General features: G+C 34.6%; 1 protein-coding gene across 6 annotated transcripts in view; it reads right to left on the bottom strand.

Moving 5' to 3' along the window:
* The window catches only part of SUPT3H (SPT3 homolog, SAGA and STAGA complex component), a 467,131-nt gene that overhangs the window by 199,533 nt on the left and 242,903 nt on the right, over positions 1–24,695 (bottom strand). The window lies entirely within an intron of this gene.

The raw sequence follows: 24,695 nt of genomic DNA, 5'->3' as shown, positions 1-24,695 counted from the left end.
TACAAGACAGAAATCATAGAGCTGAAGAATACAATGATTGAACTGAAAAATTCAACAGAAAGGTTCAACATTAGACTAAATGAAGTAGAAGAAAGGATCATAGAACTTGAAGACAGGGCAGTGGAATTAATTCAATCAGAGGGGCAAAAAGAAAAAAAGAATGAAAAAGAGTGAAGATAGCTTAAGGGACTTACGAGACACCACCAGTCAGACCAATATTTGCATTATAGGGGTTCCAGAAGGAAGAATGAGAGAGGAAGGGGCAGAACCTTATTTGAAGAAATAATAGTTGAAAACTTCCCTACTCTGGGGAAATAAACAGACATCCCGATCCAGCACACCCACTGCATTCCAAATAAACTGGTACACTACATTAAAAACCCCTATAAGACTGTTGGCAGAAAAATACATTTGACGGTTAGTGCCAAGAAAGGAAAAGTAACTATTGGTGAATGTAAAAGTATAGGAAAACTCAAAATTTAACAAGGAGAAAAAAACACATGAATGGTAACATGATAAAATTAACGAATAAGGAAAAAGAAAACGTAAAATTAATATTGTAAGAAAAAATATAACGTAAGAAAAAATAGGTTAAACAAAATTTGCAATAGCTGAAACTTCTCATTAAAAAACAGACTGTCAGATTTGCTTTAAAAATAAATATACATCTTATTTAAAAGAAGTATTCCTAAAACTAAGAGATGAATGAAGAAATACCAGAAAATATGAATAAAAAAGATAACAATATTAATATAGGAAATACAGGTTATGTAATAACAGAAATAATTTATGAAGATATAACAGATGCAAACCTGTATATTCAAATAAGACAGAAGCTAACTATATAATATAAAATCTTAGAAATTCAAGAGCTTAGTGAAGTGGTAGTTTTCAATACATCTCTCTCAGAACTGGCCAAATCTATTAGAATAAAGTAAATAAAGATATAGATAAATTGAAATCATAAGCATATGTGTGTATTTTATGTTTGTGTGTGTACATGACTGCACACACATCTCTCCATCCATTCTTACATCCCTTGAATAAAGAGTCTTAATTTTTTCTTATGTCTACAAAACAGAAAGGAGAAGTGACCATGTATTTGGCTATACATACATGCACACAATTTGAACTGTTAAATATACAAAATGTAAAAGCTATATTCTCTGTTCATATTGCTACAAAATTAGAAATAAAAAATGGGTGTAAAAGCACTCAAATACTTGGCACACTCTCCATGGAGCAAAGAAGAAATCAAACCTCTTACTGAAAATTACATGGATAGCAAATGAAAACAGGGAGGTATGGGTCACAGTTAAAACTGTAATTATGAGAAAATTAATAGCCATAAATCTAGTTACTTACTGGTAAAAGACAAAACATGAGTAAACCTAGCTCTAATCTTGAGAAATGAGGGAACAAAGAACAATACAATAAACCAGAACGAGAAACAAAGATAAAAGAAGAAATTTATCACAGAGAACACAGAAAAAACAATATAGAACTAATACATCAATCCAAGTGCTGATTCTTTTAAAAGATCACTAAAATTGATGAACTCCCGTGGAGAGTAATTAAGGAATAAAAGAAAGAGAATAAGCATAGGCAATATAAGAAATGACTATTCCACAGGTATGGAAGAAAAGAAAACAATTACTTACTTAAACTTTCATAATTCAAATGTAGAAACAAAATCAATTAGGATAAACTTTCCGATAAAGTTCTCACTATCAGAAACTCAGAAACAAGCAGATTCTGACAGAGTGGTATGCTGAGCTATCAGAACATCCTGTCTTAATTGTCATTATCTGAGCTCAGGAACTGAATAGATCTGGGTAGCAAAGAGCAGTCTTGCACTAAACACAAATCGTTGGCTACTGTATTAGTCAGGACTAAGTTGAACTGCATATCAAAGAATAACACAAAATAACAGCATTTTAAACAAAATGGAAGCTTTTCTTTTATAAAAAAAAAAAGGTCCCAAAGTAGGTAGTCTAGCGCTGCTATGACAGCTCTACAGTGTCATCTACAAGTCACACTCTGCTCCACCATCCTGGCGCATGGCTTTCATCCTCAAGTCATTTTTAAAACGGGCTGGCTGCCGGAGCTCCAGCCACCACTTGGGAGTTTTAAACCAAAAGGAGGAGTAAAGGTAGCTCCTTTTAAGCAGGCTTCCCCTAAATCTCGAAGACTTGTCACATCATAATATCCGACTGCAAGGGTGGCTGGAAAATGGTCTTCTGTTTTGGGCAACACTGTGTCAAAAACAGGAGTTCTGTTAATAGGGAAGAAACTGAGAATGGATGCAGGGTTAAGCAACTATTAATTGCTGCCACTGCAACAAATCTGAAAACCTAAAGAAAAACAAAAGTTTTCCTAAGAAAAGCAAATTATAAAATTTAACCTTAGAAGTAAAAATCATCACCAGACCAATTACCTTAGAAGAGCCTGAGACTTTAGTAAAGACCAATGATTTTAAAAGACTCTAGTGTCAAGAAAACATTTACATATTATTTCAATCTAACCATTAAAAAACAGATGATTCCAATTTTAATTAAACTATCCCAGACTCAAAGATATGATGGCTCATTTTGTGAAATCAGGATAACCTTAAAAATCAATATCTGATGAAGACAGTAACTAAGAAAAAATTATTAAAATAGTAAGTAAAATATTAACAAATAGAATCTGGCAATATATCGAAAGAATTATCTACTATGATCAATAGTTCTAAGAATGCAAGAAAATTTCATCAACTTTTAAAATTTCAAAATTTTCACTAAAATTTCAGAAAATCTACCAATCTGAAACATAAAAAGATTAGAGGAAAAAAAGAACCATATGTATAGATAATGAAATAGAATTTGATCAAATTCAAATAATTGCTCTATCAAATTTTGCTATAACAAATTATATATCTATATATAATTTGCTATATCAAAATAATAGCAAACTACTTAAATATAATAGCTGATTAATGAGAACTATAGCAAATACCATTCTAAATAGAGAGATGGGAAAGCCATTTCCAAATGAACCATAATAATTCCAAGGAATAACAAAATACAAAAAACATATAATAGAAGAATGGATGGGAGCTACATATGGCTATATAGGCTATTCAGAGAGCAATGAATAAAGTGGCTGAAGATGTGTGGAAAGTTCTTGCGCTGCACCAATAGTCAGGAAAACGCAAATCAATGTAGCGGTGAGGCATCACTATAAATCATCAGACATGCAAAATTACAGGGTGGTCACAACTCCTAATGGCAAACAATACTGGTGCAAATAAAAGGGTTAAGAGTATTTTTATAGAGATATCTAGTAACATCTGCTAACACATACTTTTGTTCAGCAATTCCACCTGGGCATCTGGCACAAAGGAAAGGTGTTACTACAAGGATACCTGCTGCAGCACTATTTGTCTGAAGCAGCAAAACATTAGAATAGAAGTGAATGTCCCTCAAGTTCAATAGTTGAACAAAACCTGGTAATTCCATACCCTGGAATGTTATGAAACAATGAAAAAAAAAAGGAGGGATTAACATGATATTAAGTATGAAAATAAGACGCAGAAAACTATATATAATTTAAGTAAAAGGATCTCAGTTGTGTAAAACAATGAGAAAAGACTGCTATTATAGTTGTAACTTTATATATTTAGAGAGAAAGGTATGGAAAGCTATATAACAGGTTGCTAACAGTAGGTACTTGGTAGGAAGGGATGGGAGTAAGCAAAAAAAAAAAGTGGCCACAGCTAATACATATAGTTTATTTCTTTAAAATTATACATTTTTATGTCCATACATGTAGATAAGGAGAAATGCAAAAGGATGGTCATCAAAATGTTGATAAATATTATCTCAGAATGGCTATCAGTTCGAATTCAGACAACTTGACTTTCTTCCTCAGTTTTACATATATTACAATGAGCATGTGTAAAAAGCAAAATGAAGATGGTGCCAGAGGAGTCGAGAAGACACACAGATCACTCACTGTATGACAATCTCAATGAGAGAGAAAAATGACTAAACCTTTAAGTTCAAAACTTGATTGGCTAATATATACTAAATAAATTTCAAATGTTTTGACTTCAAGTTTTCAATACGACTCTGTTTTGCCATAACTTATATTTTTTAAGTTCTAGCTCATGCATTTGTAGAAAAAGACCAAATTATTGACTTTGGCTGGATGAAGTTATGAACCAGTGGCGCAGAACTAAACAGCATTTTAGCTTTTCCTGTGTCAGTCCCTATTATTATGCTTTCGTAACTTTTTTTTCAGAAAAAAGGGAAGAAAATATCAGATGCATTCATATTGACACAGATGTCTAAAACAGTATTCCAAAATTAAGTACAAATGATTTTTGAGTTGACTGCCATTTTGGATTTCTGGAGAATGAGAATTGTTATGAAATTTCATATATAAACTGAGCAGCAACTTTACGAAATATTTTCAGAAATAATACTGTATTGATACTGAAGAAAGGGGAAAGCATAAATTGAGTATTTTACACATGACACAGATATAGAGAGATATTAAGTTCTGCCATTCAGATATTAATTTCTGGCATTTTTTCCCTCTCTTTTACACTTCAATCAAGATTTTATAAAGTGTAAATCTACTCTGACACAGACTTTAAGTGGAAATAAAGGACATTTAGTAAAAAGCTTATCATTATCTCTAAGGCAGGAAATGGATGTTTTCTACTTCACTTACCTGAGTTCATGAGAAAAGAAACCAAGTCACAGACTATTATACATAGAAAGGATCTATGATCTTGTTCAGTACAAGGACAGGGAAGTATTTATAACATATGTGTAAGGTAAACTGCCCCTCACACTGTAATATCAAGTCTAAATCCTCCAAGGTTGACAAAAGAAAGAAAGTCTCTAGTTGAAGAGGCTCGATGGATAAGTCAAGAGCTGTAACTCTGGATCTTTGAAATCCACCCTTCAATGTTAATGCTGGAGGAGTTAGATATGCTTTATAAAGAAAATTATAGTGTTCTACATACGAACAAGAGTACATGTTTGTGAAAGACGTGAGCATTTCTGTTTCATTCATTCCCATAGCTGATATAACAAGTCCCTTTCCTATAAAGAATTATCAGTTACCTAAATGACAGAGTCGTTATTTTGGCAAATCAGAGTTCAGGTCTGAGCACAACGCAGATGATAACACTTCCAATTGCCTCTGAAGCCATTATTTCCAATATACACAGGAAGGCATAACTTTAATTTTATATTTGCATTAAAAATTTTTAATTACAGTGAAATCATCTGTTTAACAGCAGAATTAGATTCTTAAAATAACCAACATCTCAAGCTGTCCTAGATATTATATTTAGTACTGCAGTTCAAGTCGCATACTCTTAAAGATTTATTTCATTTAAGCAGATTCTAAGTTAAATTAATTTAAACAAAATCCTTGATATAATATTCCCTAACAATTTGTTCAGCAGTATTTACACGTAAAGAATTAATATCTCAATGGCTTTTACAATAAGTGAAACAAACTACCCTGTCTCGCTACAGCTATCACTTTTCTTTTTTACTAAACATTGAATATGAAGGTTCCAAAAGAATACTTTCCCTAATAGATTTAGTCTAATACAATGATAACTAATTATAAGGCCCACTTTACAGCTTAAATGTCTTTCTATTACATATTTTATACACTATTATAATGATCATAATACAAATTGGATTCTATTGTGGGATGTGAACTCTGAGAAGGTTTTTAGCTATCATTGTATCCTTAATGTCGAACAAAAGATATTCATATTTCAATACAGTTGAGTCAAATGAATGGCTTAAAATCAGATTTTGTTTTTTGAGAATGTCTAAATTATAAAACAAAATAATAGCTTAATCATTTTGAGGAATAACCTACCTTATGTTAAAAAAGTATTAGAAAAGCAAATCCAATATATTAAATAATGCTAATGGAGAGTTAAATATTAGTACACTGACGTGCACTTAAAAATGGTTAAGATGGTAAATTTTATGTTATTTATATTTTACAACAAAAAAACCCCCATATTGCAATATACACACCCACCGGAACAAATGAAATAAAAAAGGAAAGGCAGCACCAAGTGATGGCAAGTATGAGGAGTAAACAGAAGTCTCATACACTGTTGACAGCAGTGTAAACTGACAAAACCACTCTGGAAAATTATTTGTCAATATTTACTAAAGTTGAACTTTTGCATACTATATGACACAGAAATTCTGCCCCTAAGTATACCCAACAAAAGTGTGTGCATATGTTCATCAAGATATTTGCTCAAGAATATTCATAGGAGCATTATTAATAATAGCTCTAAATTGGAGTAATCCAAATGTCTATCAAAAGTAAAATGGATAAATATTTATTTGTTTGTTTTTATAGGGAAGATTAGCCCTGAGCTAACATCTGCCACCAATCCTCCTCTTTTTGCTGAGGAAGACTGGCCCTGAGCTAACATCGGTGCCCATCTTCCTCTACTTTATAGGTGGGACACCTACCACAGCATGGCTTGCCAAGCGGTGCCACGTCCGCACCCAGGATCCAAACCGGCGAACCCCGGGCCGCTGAAGTGGAACGTGCACACTTGACCTCTGTGCCACGGGACCGGCCCCAAATGCATACATAAATTGTGGCAAATTTACACAACAGAATGCTATCTAGTATGAGAATAAACTATTGTTACACATAACATGATGAATCTCACAAACATGATGTTGAATAAAAGAAGTCAGACTCAGAAGAATATGCACTGTAAGTTTTCATTTATATAAACTGTAAACACAAGCAAAACTACATTTATAGCTTTACAAGTCATTATATTCTGCTCAGAGAACAAAAGGATCAAGACACTGACTGGGATAAAATATTTGCATATCGCATATCCAACAAAGAACTTGTATCCAGAACAAATAAAGAATCCCATAAACTCAGTAGTAAGAAAACAAACATTCCAACTAAAAACGGGCAAAAGACTTGAGCACTTCATCAAAGAGGATATACCTATGGTAAACAAGGGACAAAAATATGTTTCACATCATTAGCTATTTGGGAAGTGCAAGTGAAAACAACAGAGATACTACCACACTGATAAGAATGACTAAAATAAAAAATACTGACAATATCAAATGCTGGTCAGGATATGCAGAAACTGGATCTTTCATATACTGCTAATGAGAATGCAAAGTGGTACAGCCACTCTGGGAAACAGTTTGGCAGTTTCTTCTAAATTTTTTCAGGAGGATTCTAACTGCTGAATTTAAAATGCACTTCCCATACAAACCACCAATCACAAATCCATGGTATTTATCTTAGGGAAATGAAAATCTACATCCAGAAAAACCTGTATGCAAAAAATTCAAATGTCCTTCAACAGGTGAATAAATAAATAAAACTGTGGTACATCCATAAAAAGGAATATTACTAAGATATAAAGAAGAACACACTGTTGCTACCTGAAACAACTTGGATGGATCTCAAGATCTTTATGCTAAATTTAATAAGGCAACCTCACAAGGTTACATGCTACATAATTCAATTTCAAAAATTACAGAGATGAAGAACAGACCAGTGGTTACTAGGGTACAGGGAAGAGGGTTAGAGGGAGCTGTACAAATATAAAAGGAGCATGAGGGTGTTTCTTTGTGCTGATGGAAAATTTCCATAACTTGACTGTGGCAGTGGTTATACAAATCTCCACGTGTGATAAAATCTCATGGAACTAAATGCACACTCATAAAAACTGGAGGAATCCTAGTTACTAGCATTGTACTAATGTCAATTTCCTAGTTTTGGCAATGTACTGTAGTTGTGTAAGATGTTACCATGAGGAGAAGCTGGGTGAGGGTTCAGAGGAATTCTCTGCACTATTTTTGCAACATTTTGTGATTCTATAATTATTTCAAATTGAAAAGTAAATAACAAAAAAGTCATAAAATTGGTTATCTAGAAGGCAGGTAGTTTCTAGAAGGAGGTTTGTTTTCTAAACAAAGGCAAAATAAGTATAATCTTCATTAATTTGTGGTTTACCTTGGAAAATTGTAGTTAAAATACACATTTGAAACAGTACATGTGTAAATCGCGTTCAGAAATGGGAAATATACAAAAAAAGTATCTTAACTGGGGCACGGTTGCTTTGTTCTTTTAGAATTCTTCATATTCCCAGAATTTAAAGTCTATACCATAGCAATTATGTTACTAGACACATTAGAATAACAGTTATCCGGTTCAATAAAATCCTCCCATGGTAGCACATCCTCTCAGATCTCAGATCTCTGAGTTTACTTAGACAGTAAAGGAGTGCTGATAATACTTATGTTGGGGTGATGGGTATAAACCAGGACTTCCTAAGCAATCCAGGACATGTGTTCACAGTACTTGTAGAGCAAAAATGCCTTCAAAGATTGACTATTATTTCTGCCTTCACTTTGCCATCTCCAAGTCGCTTTGCCATCAATTCTAAAGACTTTTTGTCCTCACCACTAAACTGAAACTACTCTTGCCAAATCTTACCAAATGCAACAATCAACTCTCTGTCCTCAGTTTAGTCAACCTCTCAACAGGATTTGAAACACCCTCTTCATGTGGCTACCAGGACACCACACGCACCTGGTGTCACCCATCTCCTCCTCTGTGTCTTCCTCCTCCAACCTGTGAAGGTGGAGTACCTCCAGGTGCCACTCTCCTGTCTTCTCTCTTCTCTTCTTAAGTGATCTCATCCTATCTTATGATTTTAAATCCCATTTATATGCCAATGACTCCAACGTTTTTATCTTTAGCACAAACCTCTCTCATGAATTCAAGTCAAATATTAAACTGCCTGCTCGACTCCTCCACTTAGATGTGACAGGCTTCTCAACTTTAACATGATTAACATCAAATGCTAAATTTCTGCTACAAACCACTGCTCATCGAGCTGCTCAGATACAAATTCTAGAGGTCTTCCTTGATTTCTTCCATACCTTCACATCTAACAGCCACTCAGCTAGCAAGTCCTGTCAGTGCCACCTTCAAAATAAAGCCAGACTGGACCACTTCTCACCATCACCGCCATAGCAATGCCAGCTACCACAAACCACTGCAGAAGCCTCTCAGCTAGAATCCCTACTTAAAGTCTGAAACTCCTACAGCCTAGACACAAATAGCAGACCGAGCTTTTAAAACCTTAAGTCGTGCGGGGCGTTCGGGGATCTGTTGCACAACCATGTACATGTGGTTGGAAATACTGTACTGTACACTTAGAAACTGTTGGAATGGTGAAAAAAAGAATTAGTGAGTTTGCTTCACTTGGACAGAGATACTTTTAAAACTGACGTGCTTTTGCTTCACAAATTCTAAAAAGATAAACTTTAAAAAACCCTTAAATCAGAGCACAAATCACTCTCCTATTTAAAAACTTCAGTGGTTTCCTATCCAATTTGGAACAAAATTCAAATCCTTAACATGATTTATCTATCAATGTAAATCCAACCTTTTTAAAACCCCTGTCCTGTATATAACATCAAACAGAATGAAAGGGACACACAGAGAGAAATGCCTACATAGCCTGGCCCCATCCACCTTTCACACTTCATCTCCTACCATCTTACTCACTCCACTCCAAACACACTGATATTTCTCAGTTTCTGGAGCACGTTCCAGTCTCAGCATGTTTACACTTCCCATTCCCTCAGTCTGGAATGTTCGTCCCCTAGATCCATGCATGGTATTCTACTTCCCATTATTTAGTTTTTTGGCTCAAATATCATCTCCTCTGAAGTAATCTAACTTTACCTCTCACTTTCCTTATCCTGCAATATTTTCTTCATAGCAGTTAAGATTATGTGATATTATTTATTCATTTATTTATTATCTTTCTTGAACACCAAAACCTAAGCCACACAAAGACAGAAACTTTACGTACCATTACATCCCCAATGCCTAAGACAACGCTTCGCATATTTATCAATAAACCTTTGATGAAAGAATGAATGATGGAGCCGCTGTGTGGCTAACAATCCCACCCAATCTAACTCTCCTGTTGTATATACAGTATAATTGAGGACAAGGTTTTACTTATATGATATCAGAATCCACATAATTATATGCTATTTTTATTAGGGTTCTACCTTAAGAGTAGCAATATAAAATTGCAGTAGCTGCAGAATATTTTACTCTTGGGCCTGAGAGAACATTAAACGAGAAACTCTTCTAAAATAACTGCCTACCTCAGCAGTTTCAGCCAAGTTTTGTATCTAGAACAGAAGGGGGAGAAAACCCAGGTGAACTTTCACTCAATTACATACAAACGTGATGCCTTTCTTTAATTTCATCTGGGCTTCTAAATGAAATAAGTAATTTGAATAAAATGGAAGCCAATGAACTTGTAAATTAAAAAAATGCAACATACATGTATTTTCATTAGGTACCGGGGAAAAAGTATGATTTGAAATTTTCCTCTTGTCTTGCCTTATAACAGGAAGTCTTACATATATGATTAAATATTTGGAAGTATCTATACACACAGAATTACAGTATTATGTTCATTACTTACTAGTGCTCCAATTTTTATTTAACATAAATATATGTTGACATTCAGAATTACAAGTTTCAACCCATTTAAGCCAAGGAAAAACTATGTACTCCACAATTGTTACCTTTATTATTCATTTTTGTTATATCTGACAAACTTCTTTCAGACCTTTCATGCCACACACGCTAGGGATACAATTAAAGAAACTGGGCACCTCTTTTCTAAGAACTTGGTTCCTTCTTGGGTGAACTTGATAATCCTGAAAACATCAATTCAGAAATATAGTGAAATTCAACCCAAAATAGGATCATGTGAGAAATATACTAGAAGTTATCAAAAATTAAGAAATGGTCATCAAAATTCTTTTCTAATTTTTTTCTACATTTCTCTAATATTATCTTTTCTCTTAACCAAAATAGCATGAATGAAGACCTTATTAGACACTTATCTCCTGCATCCAAAATAATGTATATGAATAGTACATGATAAATAAATACTTATTGAATGGATCAAAGAAAGAATAAAATTTTTTGCTCATCTTGGGAAAAGATATTACATGAATTATAAAACAACATCTTAAGAGCTGGAGTTCCTCTTTCAGAGATCTTAGATTAACTAAAACCATCATAACTACTATTAAAAAAAATCTAATTCAATTATGGTTATCTCCTATATTTAAAATGTTTGATTTTTAGATCCGAGAAAATCATATTCCATTGAAAGGTACATTTGTTTGGATACTATATTCAAATGTTCTGAAGTTTCCAGCAAATTCTATTAGAAATGACTTGAAATTTAGTCTTTAAAACTGATTTTGTAAATACTTAAAGAAATTAAACATTCAATCTTAGTTAAAAATTTTCATCTTACATTTAATAATATCATTCCCCACTTTAATGAAAGATACAAAAAATGAAATGAATAAATTTCATTATATACATGGGCTACTTAGATTTCTGGTTTAACAACTGCTTACCCATAAATAAGTTTTATCCAATTTATATATACATTTTCACTTAATTAAGGATAATCTGATACTAATCTAGATCTTTAAACTTTATTACTAGAAAAATTGGAGCACTTAAATCATCCCTAGGAATTCACAGGAAACAGTAAACATATCACATTCACAAGGTCACCCACTTCAAAAATTAGAAACAACTCAATCTTGCTTCATTCCTGGCCAACTAGTAATAGCAGACCTTCAATGCTTCCGTGACTAAACATGATTTGTTATCTCTATCAGCCAGGAAACAAGCTCACACAAACAAAATCATCTCCTTGGACTTGTGACTTAAAGGAATTGTGTACATAACAAAGCACTGGGGTTTTAAAAACTCCCTCTACAATTCTGTCTGATTTGAGCTTTGCGGTGTCCAAATCAGCTTCAAGCAATTGATTCATGATGGTGTCACATAACTAGAAAAACTGTCTCTCACTGGTGTTGAAAATAGGAGTTACCGATCTGCGAACAGGTGCACTGCTAAAAAAAATTTAATGTAATTCTAGTTTCATAGCTATTAATAAGTAAAATTCAATATTTAAGATATCAGGAATAGTGAACACTAGGTGTCAGTGTAAGAAATGGAAAAATATTTTTAAAAACTTGTTTCCAATCAGGTGTATAACAAAGAAATCAAAAGCAGCTGTGACCACATTTACTTATAATTGCATAATTCAGTTAACAAGCCAATCTTTCTTTCAAACAAAAATTCCTGTTCCAAAACCATCAAAAGTTAAAAACCAGATTAAGCTGATTATTAGAAGTTACAGTGTTTTGTAACTTCAGCTATATAAAGCACAGCAAATAATTCTACTTTTGAGAGTACATATTTTGAAGGATAGCGTTAAACACAGGTATAAGGCTGGAAGTACTATGTTGCATGATTTTAGTCGGTGGAAAAGAATTTTTTTTCAAAATAATAATGCTGGCTGATTAATAAAGGGTACTGAATTTTAAATTTTCCCCAAACAGAGTTTCCTATGTAAAGGTATTACACGTTAAAATGCTTAAAGGACCAATTCACCCAAAAAAGAACACATGAACTTGGAAAGGGTGGTTGATTCTCCCAAAAGTCTGGTACCTAGAGGTTCTTTCTCACATATGAATGCTAATACTAATACTAAACATAGCTTCTATTAACTATACCAATATTTCAGACACAAACTTTTAAAAGAAGTTTTAAAAAGATTATCAAAAATAATAAAAGGAAAAGTTAACATCAAAACAGTGCCTCATATTTTACAAAATATATTCATAGTAAATGCCTAATTTTGGCCCCATAGTAATAATTGAATAAACGTACACTCGTTTCAGCACAGTGTTCGTTTTGGAGGCTTGAACTCTCTCTCACCTACATTTATCCATTTCTCTGTTCCATCGCTCAAACTCCACATCACTATCTATTAAATCTTTCTATGTGTTTTTCAAGCATGTTGGGAAACTGTTTCATTCAATATTCTGAAAGTCATTCATTTATGGGAAAGGAACAAAACTAAACATAGCAGTCATCACTAAAATATAAAACATTGGGGGGCCAGTCCCGTGGCTGAGTAGTTGAGTTCCTGCACTCTGCTTTGGCGGCCCAGGGTTTCACTGGTTTGGATCCTGGGCACGGACATGGTACCACTCATCGGGCCATTCTGGGGTGGCATCCCACATGCCACAACTAGAAGGACCCACATCTAAAAATATACAACTATGTACCAGGGGGCTCTGGGGGAGGAAAAGGAAAAATAAAATCTTAAAAAAAAAACAACAAAATGTTGGGACTCAAAAAATCATTTAGGAGAGCATCCGAGGGCTTCCTAGAGGAAAATACATGCTTTTAGTCAACACTGTGCTCTATTTTCACTCATAGTTAAGTTCTATTCAAATTAGAGTCATAACATGAGAAAGCGTGAAGTTTATGGAAAAGCTTTCCAAGCCTCAGGACTGAAATGAATTAACAAAGGCAATTTAGACTGTTCTGTGTCTGCAGGTTTCTTCTCAGGTACATAAAGTCAGACAGGAACAGACAAGGAAGGAACATTCATACAACATCAATTATCTAAAGTGATGACTAAGCATTTTAAGATATCTAAGCATATCAGGAATGAGAAGTAAAAGCAGGAGAAACAGAGACAGAACTGTATATAGTGTGATATTCAAAGGCTGAAGGGGCCCCATAAATACATACAGCATATGACTCCTCAAACCTTCTTTCCGGCTCTGTAGTGCCTTGACATTGTGTTACTCAACATACACAGATCTATGATTAAAACTTTTGGTTGCTGTTAATTATGTTTCCATTGACATAGTGTACCTCAGTGCTAGGTCATCTACAATACATCATCTTGTATAACAAGGTAGGTAAATTCCTACAGATGAGTAAACTAAGACGCAGAGAGATTAAGAAATATGCTCAAGGTTGCATAATCTTGAAGCCAAGGTTCAAACTCAGGGATGTTTGTCTCCAAAAACCTTCCACTTTACCAGCATTTCCCAACTGGTGGTTCACAAGCTCCTGTGGGTTTTGCAAAAGTAAGCAGGACAGTCACATTTAGAACAATGATTAGTAAGTGAAAATATGCCCAACTGATACATGTAAATGTACTAACAACTCAGTACTTCTACCAGTTTTTTCTCTCAGATAAACACTGAGAGCTGTCATGGTGGATTTGATTGTTAGATCATTTTGAATGTTTATTTTTACTGACACAGATTTTAATTTATACCCATAATGGACTACTGTTTACAGACAGTAAATATAGTTCAGAAGCTATCATCATCCAACTTAGAGCTGGCAATAACTCTTGCCTAAATACTTCAATATCCTTCCTCTAACAGATCTCTCCAGAAGCGGCATTTTGAGTAGCCGATAGAAAGTAGCCAGGTTATTCTATCCACTTTCCAAAATTTTCAACGCCCTCAGCAATCCAGAGAATTACATATAAAATCCTCAGTTTGAACTTCAATGACCTGGAGAATCTAGTCCCAAGCTTCTTTTTCATCCCCTTCTCCATGTATTTAAGAAACATTGTGTATACTCCAACTAGAAATCTACATGGCTTAATCAGAGGTGATTTCATATAAACCAACCTAAATTTTGTTTTCTTGGCATAATATGCAAATACTGCACAATTTATCTGACATTAAAAAACAGGTATTCTCCTTCTGACATCATTCAAATCCATTCTGCAATCCAAGCATAGATTTAGTTATTAGCAGTTACTAGGTGGCTCATTATCCAAGCATAAAGAGCTAGTTAGAAACAACTGGTTTTGAAACTCAAGTGTAAATAAAAGGAAAATTTATTAATTATCAAGCCATCTTTGGGAGAGTAGTCATTTGGTCTTTAATACTGACATAAAGAATAAATAACTTCCTTCTTGCTTACAAGGAACTCTCATTTCCCGACCAGCATAAAAAGAGAACAAATAAATTAGATACGTGGGGGAAAAAAACCCCTGAATTCCAGTATTTTCATTTCCACAAGAGAGACATTTGAAAATATTAACTACATATCACCACCTGATCTCTGATTTACATGAAAATGCAGTGGCTGTATTTTATATCCAACATGACAGAAAATACCAAATTATTTAGAAAAGAGTTAATACATTTAAACAGGAAAATAATTAAAAATATGAGCTCCTAGTTAACATAAGGCACCCAAAGCAACTTATTCTTATCAACGAAATCAAATGCTGACACGTTTAGAAAAAAAACCCAATATTTGATGTTTTTAAACCTGCCATAGACAACACGATTGAACAGAATCAAGCTGAGACTTTTATGATGGGAATAAAAGTTAATAAAAGAAGAAACTGAAAAAATTATTACTCTTTTTATTAAGCGGACCATAAGAAATGTGTCAGGAAAACTATTAGGCATTTTACTTCTTATATTATCATCAAATCTTATTTGAAGTCTAGTAATCTTCTTAACAAAACAGTCTTCAAGGGGAGACTTCAGGGAACAACTTCAGCCCTCAAGGAAAAAAGCTTCACTAGAACTTGTCCTCTTGAAGCCTATTACCAACACACGCAGCAACAGAGTAGATTTCTAGAAAAGTTCACTATATTTTAAATGTCTTTTTCAAGTATTTTTAAATCTCTTCTTTCTTATACATTTCATTGCCTTTGTCCAGAGGTCTATCAAATGACGCCTGCTTGAATGTTACAGAATTACCCAGCGAGCTAAGACGTTCTGGGGGCTAAGACCATCGCGCACATTGAAGAACGTTACTTTTTCTCTTTACAAACTTAAAGTACGGTAAATCTTTATCAGAGACTTGAACTTGAATGTGTATTTTCCACACGAAGAGAAGATTCTTCTGACCTTTCCTGGGGCTTCTCTGGTCCAACCACTTCTTTTGGTTCACTATTCTCCACAGACCCTTCGCAAAATCTAAATCCTATTCTGAAAATAATACTCTTCACTGCCGAGAAGCACAGAACACTCAAAATTAGAAGAGACCTTAGAGATACACAGTAAACTCAATCAGATAGGCATCCATAAGACAATCAGCATTTTTCATCCTCAAGACTCCGCACACTCCCTAAAGAAGAAATTACTTGAATTCTACATCTATTTATAAGCTGTGTGACCCTGGGCAAGTTACTTAATCTTTCTGGTCTTCAGGTTCCAAGCCTACACAATGAAGATAATATATCCTAACTCTCTAGATTTATTGTAAATATTAAGTAAAACGTTTGTTACAAGAGATGCCATTCTGTCAAAGTGCACATAGATTGAAAGTTTAAAAATAAAATACCTTTATTTTCTTAAGGACATTTGCTAAATCAAGTAATCTTTACACCAAGTTTTGGAAAAGAAATATTTTGGTCTTTTAAGACATATATGCTATATTATATATAACTAAACTTCCAGATTAAAAAAAGATTAAATTTTATTACTGAGAGACACCGTTCTAAGTGTATCACACACTATTTTCACTCTCTAAAGAGTATCCTGAACATATCGACATTTTCTAATTGTTTCAAGCTTTCATTCTGAATATCAATGATCATACTTTATTAAAAATAAGGGTGATGGTCTCTGCAACCAAAGAACTTTATTAGGAGACTTTAGATATTACAATATACACCTTCTGGAACATACTTTATAAACTGTACTCCTAGACCAACTGGATACCTATAATTTCATGTATTTGTTTTTTAGCAATTATTTTCTCTTGGCTCTGACACTCTAACAACTTCTTGCTGCTTCTCAGTGCCTGCCATGTAACTAACTGCCTTGGTTCTCACCCGTCTGCTGCTTCTACTCCACCCCAAAAAAGGAGAACAGAAATGAACTTTTAGAATAAACATACTCCGAGTAATAAGTGTGATTTCTATAGTATCTATTGCCTTTTACTGCTTACTGTCAAGGGTCTTAGCTGGATTAGAAGTACAAAGTCAGTAATATTTAACTGATAATAAAACATCATTTCCAAAATTGGTCTCAAAACATTCTTTAGGTATTTTCTTAAGCCTTTTCTAATTGACACATTCATTAATGGAACTTATTTCTCTTTCCATTCACTTTAAAAATTTGAAGTCAATTTTTTTTCCTTTTTTGAGGAAGATTGGCCCTGAGCTAACATCTGCTGCCAATCCTCCTCTTTTTGCTGAGGAAGACTGGTCCTGAGCTAACATCTGTGCCCACCTTCCTCTACTTTATATGTGGGATGCCTACCACAGCATGGCGTGCCAAGCAGTGCCATGTCCACACCCGGGATCCAAACCAGTGAACCCTGGGCTGCCGAAGCAGTACGTGCAAACTTAACTGCTGCACCACCGGGCCAGCCCTGAAGTCAATTTTATGAGTGCTTCAAATATAAATACCTTTTGAATTATACACATCAGTCAGAATTTCAGAAGAATTTACTCTAAAGAAGTATCTAAGGATAATTAATACATTCTTAGAAAAATAAAAATGTAATTTATAAATTCGAGATGTATTAAAATGAGAAACATTTGAAATTATCAGCATAAACAAATTGCTCCCTATCACAATGCAGCAATATAATATCCCTAATAAAACATCAGGAGGGATGTAGGTATCTGAGGGATAAAAAACACATTTTAAAAAAGAATTATTATATATTCTTCAAGTGTGTAATAATATATAATACCAGGATCTGAGAAATAAAGCCTTCTAATTATTCCTATATAACAAATAAGGCAATGTCCACCTAGGTTAAAATCTGTAAGTTAAAAAGCTATGTAGAAATAATATTTTTTTTCTCATTTCTGTAGAACTTTTTGTTTTTTTTTAAAGATTTTATTTTTTTTCCTTTTTCTCCCCAAAGCCCCCAAGTACATAGTTGTATATTCTTCGTTGTGGGTCCTTCTAGTTGTAGCATGTGGGACGCTGCCTCAGCGTGGTTTGATGAGCAGTGCCATGTCCGTGCCCAGGATTCGAACCAACGAAACACTGGGCCGCCTGCAGCAGAGCGCACAGACTTAACCACTCGGCCACGGGGCCAGCCCCTAATAGTTATTTTTTTAAACCTGGAAAATCTCTTATATATGTCCAATAAAATAATATATATAAAATCTTTAGTAGACTGTCTGGCACATAGTAGGTATTTCCTAAGTTTTATTTTTTTTCTTTTCTGCATAATCTCCACACTAATCAAGAGTAACAGCAACAGTGAGGAAAGAAGAGAGAGAATTATGAATGAATAAACGACTTCCCGAGGTCCTGGAAAAGGCACTGGAGCACGCGAGTTTGAAACAATCTCTTGGTTCACATGCAGAAGAGAGCACAAAATCTGATGAACGAGAATAGAGTCCTTAGGAGACATTCGCCAAATTAAAGGCATTAGAAGTAAGAACAAAGAGAAAGGAGGAAGGGAAGACCCACACCTGCTAATCCAGATGAGAGATTAGACAATCAGTCTTTACACAGATAAGTTTATTCTTGACTAATTTTCATAAAGATTACTAACATAACTCTGAAAATTGATGCACCCATGAAAACATAACTCAACAGACTGAATGGCTTACTAGTTGCTTAATAGATTCATAATGAAAACCCAACATGATTTTTAAACGGAATGGTAGATAATTATATTATGTGCATAAAACAATGGGACTTTTCTGATATTTAACTTCGAGTGAATAGAGAAATGAAAGTAGCTACACCACCATGAGAAATCATGATAGTTTTTGAACTTTACTCAAAATGGATATTACCAAAAGGATATTACTGACAGCATTATAATATCAATTCAGCCACACAATTTCCAGTTGGTACAAATTTCTATTTTAGTTAAGTGACACAACTCAATCTGAAGCATGAGAATTTTATGAAAGGTCTGCATCTCTCTGGTAAATCTGAAATTCTTGGAAACTATGCATTAGGCATTTCTAAGAAGTTTCAGCCAGAACTGAAACTTTCAGCACAGGTCAGAAATCCAAGCTTGGCATAGGATCCACGTACAGTAGCTAGCAGAGCTTAGCCTAAGTTAAATGACAGGATCCTAGCAGACAAGCAGGAAAAAATGAAGAACCCTAAAGAAAAAGCCTTGACACACATGGAAAGGCAGGAAGACACTGTGTTGTACCTGTGCTAAGAAAATCAAGTACCATGAGACATTACTTATAACATACTACAACTGCAAACACTTTATACCCTGAGGTCCTCTTACCTTGAAGAGTTGAAGAATTGACTAGCAGTGGGATATATCACAGCAGGAAAAAAACAGACGTGCTAAGATTTGGGAAAGGGCTGGAAATTCCTCCTCCGTGGGTCCTCTAGGTTATGCCAGTAGCAAACTAACCAGGGCAATTGGCAGGGAAATGTAGCTAAAGAGGCATTCTACTTAGAATATGCCCATTTTGTGTCACAGATTAAAAACTAAATTTCTGTCAAGTGCAACACAAACTTACCATGTTTTAAAAAGAGGAGATACAACAGTATTTCTTGAGGCATGAGGTGATAATATATGAGAAAAAATAAACTAATTAAATAGAAATTATTAAGAGCAATCAAACAGAAACAAGTGCTGTCCAAAACAACTAGTAAATTTTTGACAGTACATTCATAAGAAAATAAAGTTATAAGTAAAAACGAAGAAAAGTAATCACTTTTCAGTGACATACAATGTTCTATACTTTGAAGCACTCTGTGCACATGTATGTGCACATGCGCATGTGTGTTTGTCTTCCACAAAGCAGGTGTGTCTTCAGTCTGCTTATGCTAAATACGTGGTGCTTCATTTACTCCACAGTAGGAACAGACAAAATAAGCCAAGAATTTTTTTCCCAGATAGTATTTGTGAACTCCTTTATCCAATTCATGTAAACACAGAGTGTGTTCCGGTTTGCTGAGTTACATATACATGGCTTGACTTAGTACAAAGTCTGAATGTTTAGTTAGCTAGAAGACTGTTTCCATTCTGTGATTCATTAGGTCCCCATGGTACCTCTACTTCCTTTATTTTACGCCATCACAAATTATATTAGTTTGTGCTATTTTGATAACCCTTATAATTGAAGTTCCGCACAGGAAACTTTATTATTATTTTAAAACATACTCATAAACCATTACTGAGGTGGCAAAAGTGACAGCCTCACAGAAGTAGTGACGAAGATTGAACAGTGCCTTGCATGAGGTCCTTCTACTATGGAGATTAAGTAGCAAATTAAAAAGCATTAGAAGTAAGAAGAGGGTGGTGGGAATGGACAACTCAGTGCACGCCAATCCAGATGGGAAACGAAAAGAAGCACTTCACACATCTAAATTTGTTATTAATTTTCATAATTAAGATTATCAGAATAACCCTGAAACATTGGTTCTGATGTGAAAACATGTTACAAAAGATTGAATAGCTTACTAGTTTCCTGGGTAGATTAATATAGTAAATAGTAATACAGTGAAAATCCAATATGATTTTGAAATGGAATAGTAGATAATTATATTCTATGCGTAAAATAAAGAGATTCTTCTGATATTTAACTTTGAATGAATAAAAATATGAAAGCAGCTATATAACTATCAGAAATCATGATAGTTTTTGAACTTGGAAGGATATTATTATTGACAGCATAATAACAGCAACTCAATCACACAATTTCCAATTGGCACAAATCTCTACCTACTTCAAATAGGGGATGTAGCTCAACCCGGAGAGTTGGGGAGATGGAAGCTTAGGATATGAAAAGGTTTGCATTTCCCTGGTAAATTTGAAAGAGCATTTCAATGGATTCTTCATTCCATTTCTAATCTAAATCATGTCATTAAATAGCCCTGTTATCAGGATTAATTATAATAGTAACCATTTACTACTAGCACTACTATAATTTAGAGAAAGAAAACTATGTCCCAGGAACTTCACTAAGTCCTTTATATACATTTTATATCTAATTTTTATGATCCCCTATAACCACTGCAGAAAGTAAATATTAGCATTGTCATCTTACAAAATAAGGACATTAAAACCTTTGAAGACTCTCTCTAGCGACAGTCTCTAATCTGTATTGCACTGAATCACATAAAATCGCCAATATTCAACCATTTGTGATATATAGAAGAGGCAATTTCATTTCGTTCAAACTTATCTAACTTAATTTCTGAAGTGTAATTTAACTTTAAAATCCTTTGATTTTTATATTCTAACTTGTTCTTGAATAAAATAAAAGCTTTTAAACTATATATTTTTATGACAACATATTTTATAATCTTCATGAACTCCAGTGAAGAACAGTTAACTACAGCCTAAGCCAGTCACAACCCAGGCACTGGAATAGAGTTGCGTTAGGTGGAGTCACAGAATGGAGGGTAGGCCTGGCTGAAGAGCTGAGTTAGAATCAGGGGTAGGATGAGAGGGCAAAGGTCTCAAATGAGAATAATAGGTCCAAGAAACTGGAGACAAAAGAAAAGACTTAAGGGAAAATTGCCAGATTTAGTGTATTGCCAGTCCTACTATAATATTCCCCAAATGAAACAGTACGTAACTGCTGCCAAAAAGATCCAAAAAATGTCCATCATCATTAGCGCAGTTCAACAAACATCTGTGTTGACTGATTGAACAAGAAAGGCATTTAAAAGAAGAATCAAAGTACACCACATAAGCCTTGCTGAGAGCACAGCCTCCCTGCTTTGAGGCACTGTGTTCGGTTCTGATCTCTGTATGTCAAGAGAGAAGGGCCAGGGATAGTCCACAGGAGAAGGGGAAAATAAAATTCTGAGTGGCCAAGGACAGCATGCAAAATGACATCGGAAAAAAAATGCTTTATGACAAAAGGAGTAGTACAAAATACATCAGGTGTCAACCTTGTGGAACTTGCTACCTTATACAGAGTGAAATGATGAAAATATAAACAGATGGAAGACAGATTTTAAAAACTGCTGACTGAAACAAGCAATGGGCTCTTGAGAGTGGGCGTCGATATTTTGAGGTGGATATTTGGTCCAGAGATTAAATTTTGGATTAAATGAATAATTCTTCTGATTGCCAAATTATTATATAAGTATAAATTTGATAATTAAAATTGTGTTTATATCTATAATTTCCCTCTATTATTTCTCTACATCTCTAAAATGAACAAAATGGCATTATGTAATTATCTATCAGTTATTCACATAAACTATTCCAATCTGTTTTTTAACACAAACTCTATATTCCTCCATTTGATTCCCACAATCATTTTTAAGCAGTAAGAGGCATATGCCTAGGAACACACATCTTTGAGAAGCGCAGTGAAGGAGGCCAACTCATACACAAACACTTTAAAATACAGTGGCTCATACCCAGAGCTCCTCCTCAGAGGCAGCGGGATGCTTTTTTTAGAGATACTCACCCCAGAATTTTGACTGAGCAGATATGGAGTAGGGTCTGGTACTTGTGTTTTTAGGATTTTTTTTTTTTTTTTTTTAAAGCCTGGCAGATGGCCCTGGCTCTGATATGAAATTTAAGTTGAGAACTACTGCTAGATGCCTTGGGAGAGATGATATAACACAAGTATAATCAACCGCTCTATGCATCTGACTTGTTTCTGAATGATTTTATTGACTTTAACAATCAAGACCGACCAAAATGGTAAATATACACACGCACACTTTGAGTAATGATGGCATTATTAAAACAATTTAATGGCATCTTAAGGAAGTCTGTGAGAAAATAAACCTTCAGAAGTATTAGGGTGTAAAGCTAACAAGGGATTTATTAAGCTAGAGTCAAAGTTTGTACTGTCACTTAACAGTTTCAAGCAGTCGTCTCATCTTGTCCACCTGGAAGTTCAGATCATACTTTGGGAATTTTGTTGCCCAGAGCTGGTTACAAATGACCAGTCTAAACTAGTGTTTCTCAGATTTAGTCCTTGGACTACTTGGATTACAAAGATCTTGAGTGCTTATTAAAAATACAGACTCTTCAGCCCCACCCAAACCCTCCTGAAAAAGAGTCCCTTGGAATTGTATGGACAAGGACTCCTTCATATGTTCTGCAAATTCTTAGTCAACTTGACAACCAACACTGACTAAGGAGAAACCAGATTTTTATAGGCCTCATGATGGCTAAAGAGGATTTGTGTAACTGAGGATTGCTGTACAGCCTCCGGAGATATCAGCTGTGTGCCCATTCTTTCACATGAAAGAGTTTAGAGGAGATGTTAAGAAGAACCAAGGGATACTGGCAACAGTATTGAACTGCCACATTTTCTGTCCCTTTCAGTTTAGATTAAGATACTGAGGGCCTTCAGGTGGGGGAAGAAGAACATGCTAGCTGCTGGAGACCTAGCTCACTGCACCAGTAGTGAAAGGTGCTTTTTGACAGCAGACACAGCACAACGGAGACTGGGATGGTGGAATCTCTCTCCTCTCTTCTAAATAGGCCATAGCAAGAATCCAAATGCTTCCACAAACTTTGTATTACCTTCAATTGATCACTCTTCCATTAACAGAGACAAGTTACGGGGGGGAAAAAGTAAATTACATAGGAAACATCATCTTTATTATCTTTGTCTATGAATTTCTGTGACGTACATAACCGTTTCCACAGCTTTTGAGGGAAAGTAAAATCTCTTTAAAAATACTATCACTTTCTTCCAAAATTAGGAAGTCTGTTTTCTTGAAAAATTGAAATTGGGAAGGAATATGGGAAATACGGTAACCATATGCTGCATGACTCCATCAATACTGAATATTTTCCTCCTTAAGTAAATGGAGCCAGCCTGGTAAAAACCAGCGTGTATAGTCTACAGGTAGAAGCAGCTACTGAGCTGAGATTTCCAAGCCAAATTCAGGTCTAGGTTGCCAGAGATCCCAATTTCAATGTTTCAAGAGAAGCCAGAAATTCTAAATCTTTATGTAAAAGTGACCTAATTTTTAAATGTTGGCAACTAAATTCATATCTTTAAAAATTTAGTGGAAGTGAAATAAAACATATTTCTTTGCTACATCTACACTCAGGTCAATAGTTTACAACCTCTATTCTGATGCTGACTTTCCTCAAGTCACTACAAGAAATCTATGTTGACTCCTATGAAAGATTTAACTTACATTTTTATACAGACATGTATATACACATACATGAAGAGCTCCAGCCTGGATATGTCTTATCAAAATTCCCATCTCTCTCTGTGTATACTAGCACCACCGGTTATCATAATGTTTTAAAATTAATTTCTATGTGTCTATATCCACGAGAAAATTGTAAATTCCTCAAGGGCAGAGACAATTTCTTATTCACCTTTATACCACTGTAACCAGAGTTATGTCAGTGTCACTCAATAAAGGTTTACTGAATGAATGAATAAATAAAATGAATACATGAAACAAAGAATACTCAATGATCTATTAAAGTAGGAAATAGTTTGAAACAGTACATGGCACTCTAGGAATTAAATGATGGCCTCATTTACACTTTTGTCTTCAGGGCATTGTTAAAAATGGAACGTCCATGTGCAAAGGACACTTGAGAACCACCTAGCTATCATTTTAGATTGTGTGGCTGAAGATTTAGTCACATCGGGATTCCCACATACTGGAACAAACCGATTACAGTAAATATATGGAGAATATTTTAAGATACTATGTCTAGTGGATCTGAAAAGACATTTCAGCATTGGGAACTCCTCAGCTTTCTGAACAGCAAGACTACAGCCTCATCTCTATAACAGCCTCATCTCTATAGCAGCCTCATCTCTGTAGCAGCCTCATCTCTGTAGCAGCCTCATC

Source organism: Equus quagga, chromosome 15 (assembly GCF_021613505.1).
Source record: "Equus quagga isolate Etosha38 chromosome 15, UCLA_HA_Equagga_1.0, whole genome shotgun sequence".
NCBI classification, from domain to species: domain Eukaryota; kingdom Metazoa; phylum Chordata; class Mammalia; order Perissodactyla; family Equidae; genus Equus; species Equus quagga.
This window is presented reverse-complemented; position numbering and strand designations above follow the sequence as displayed.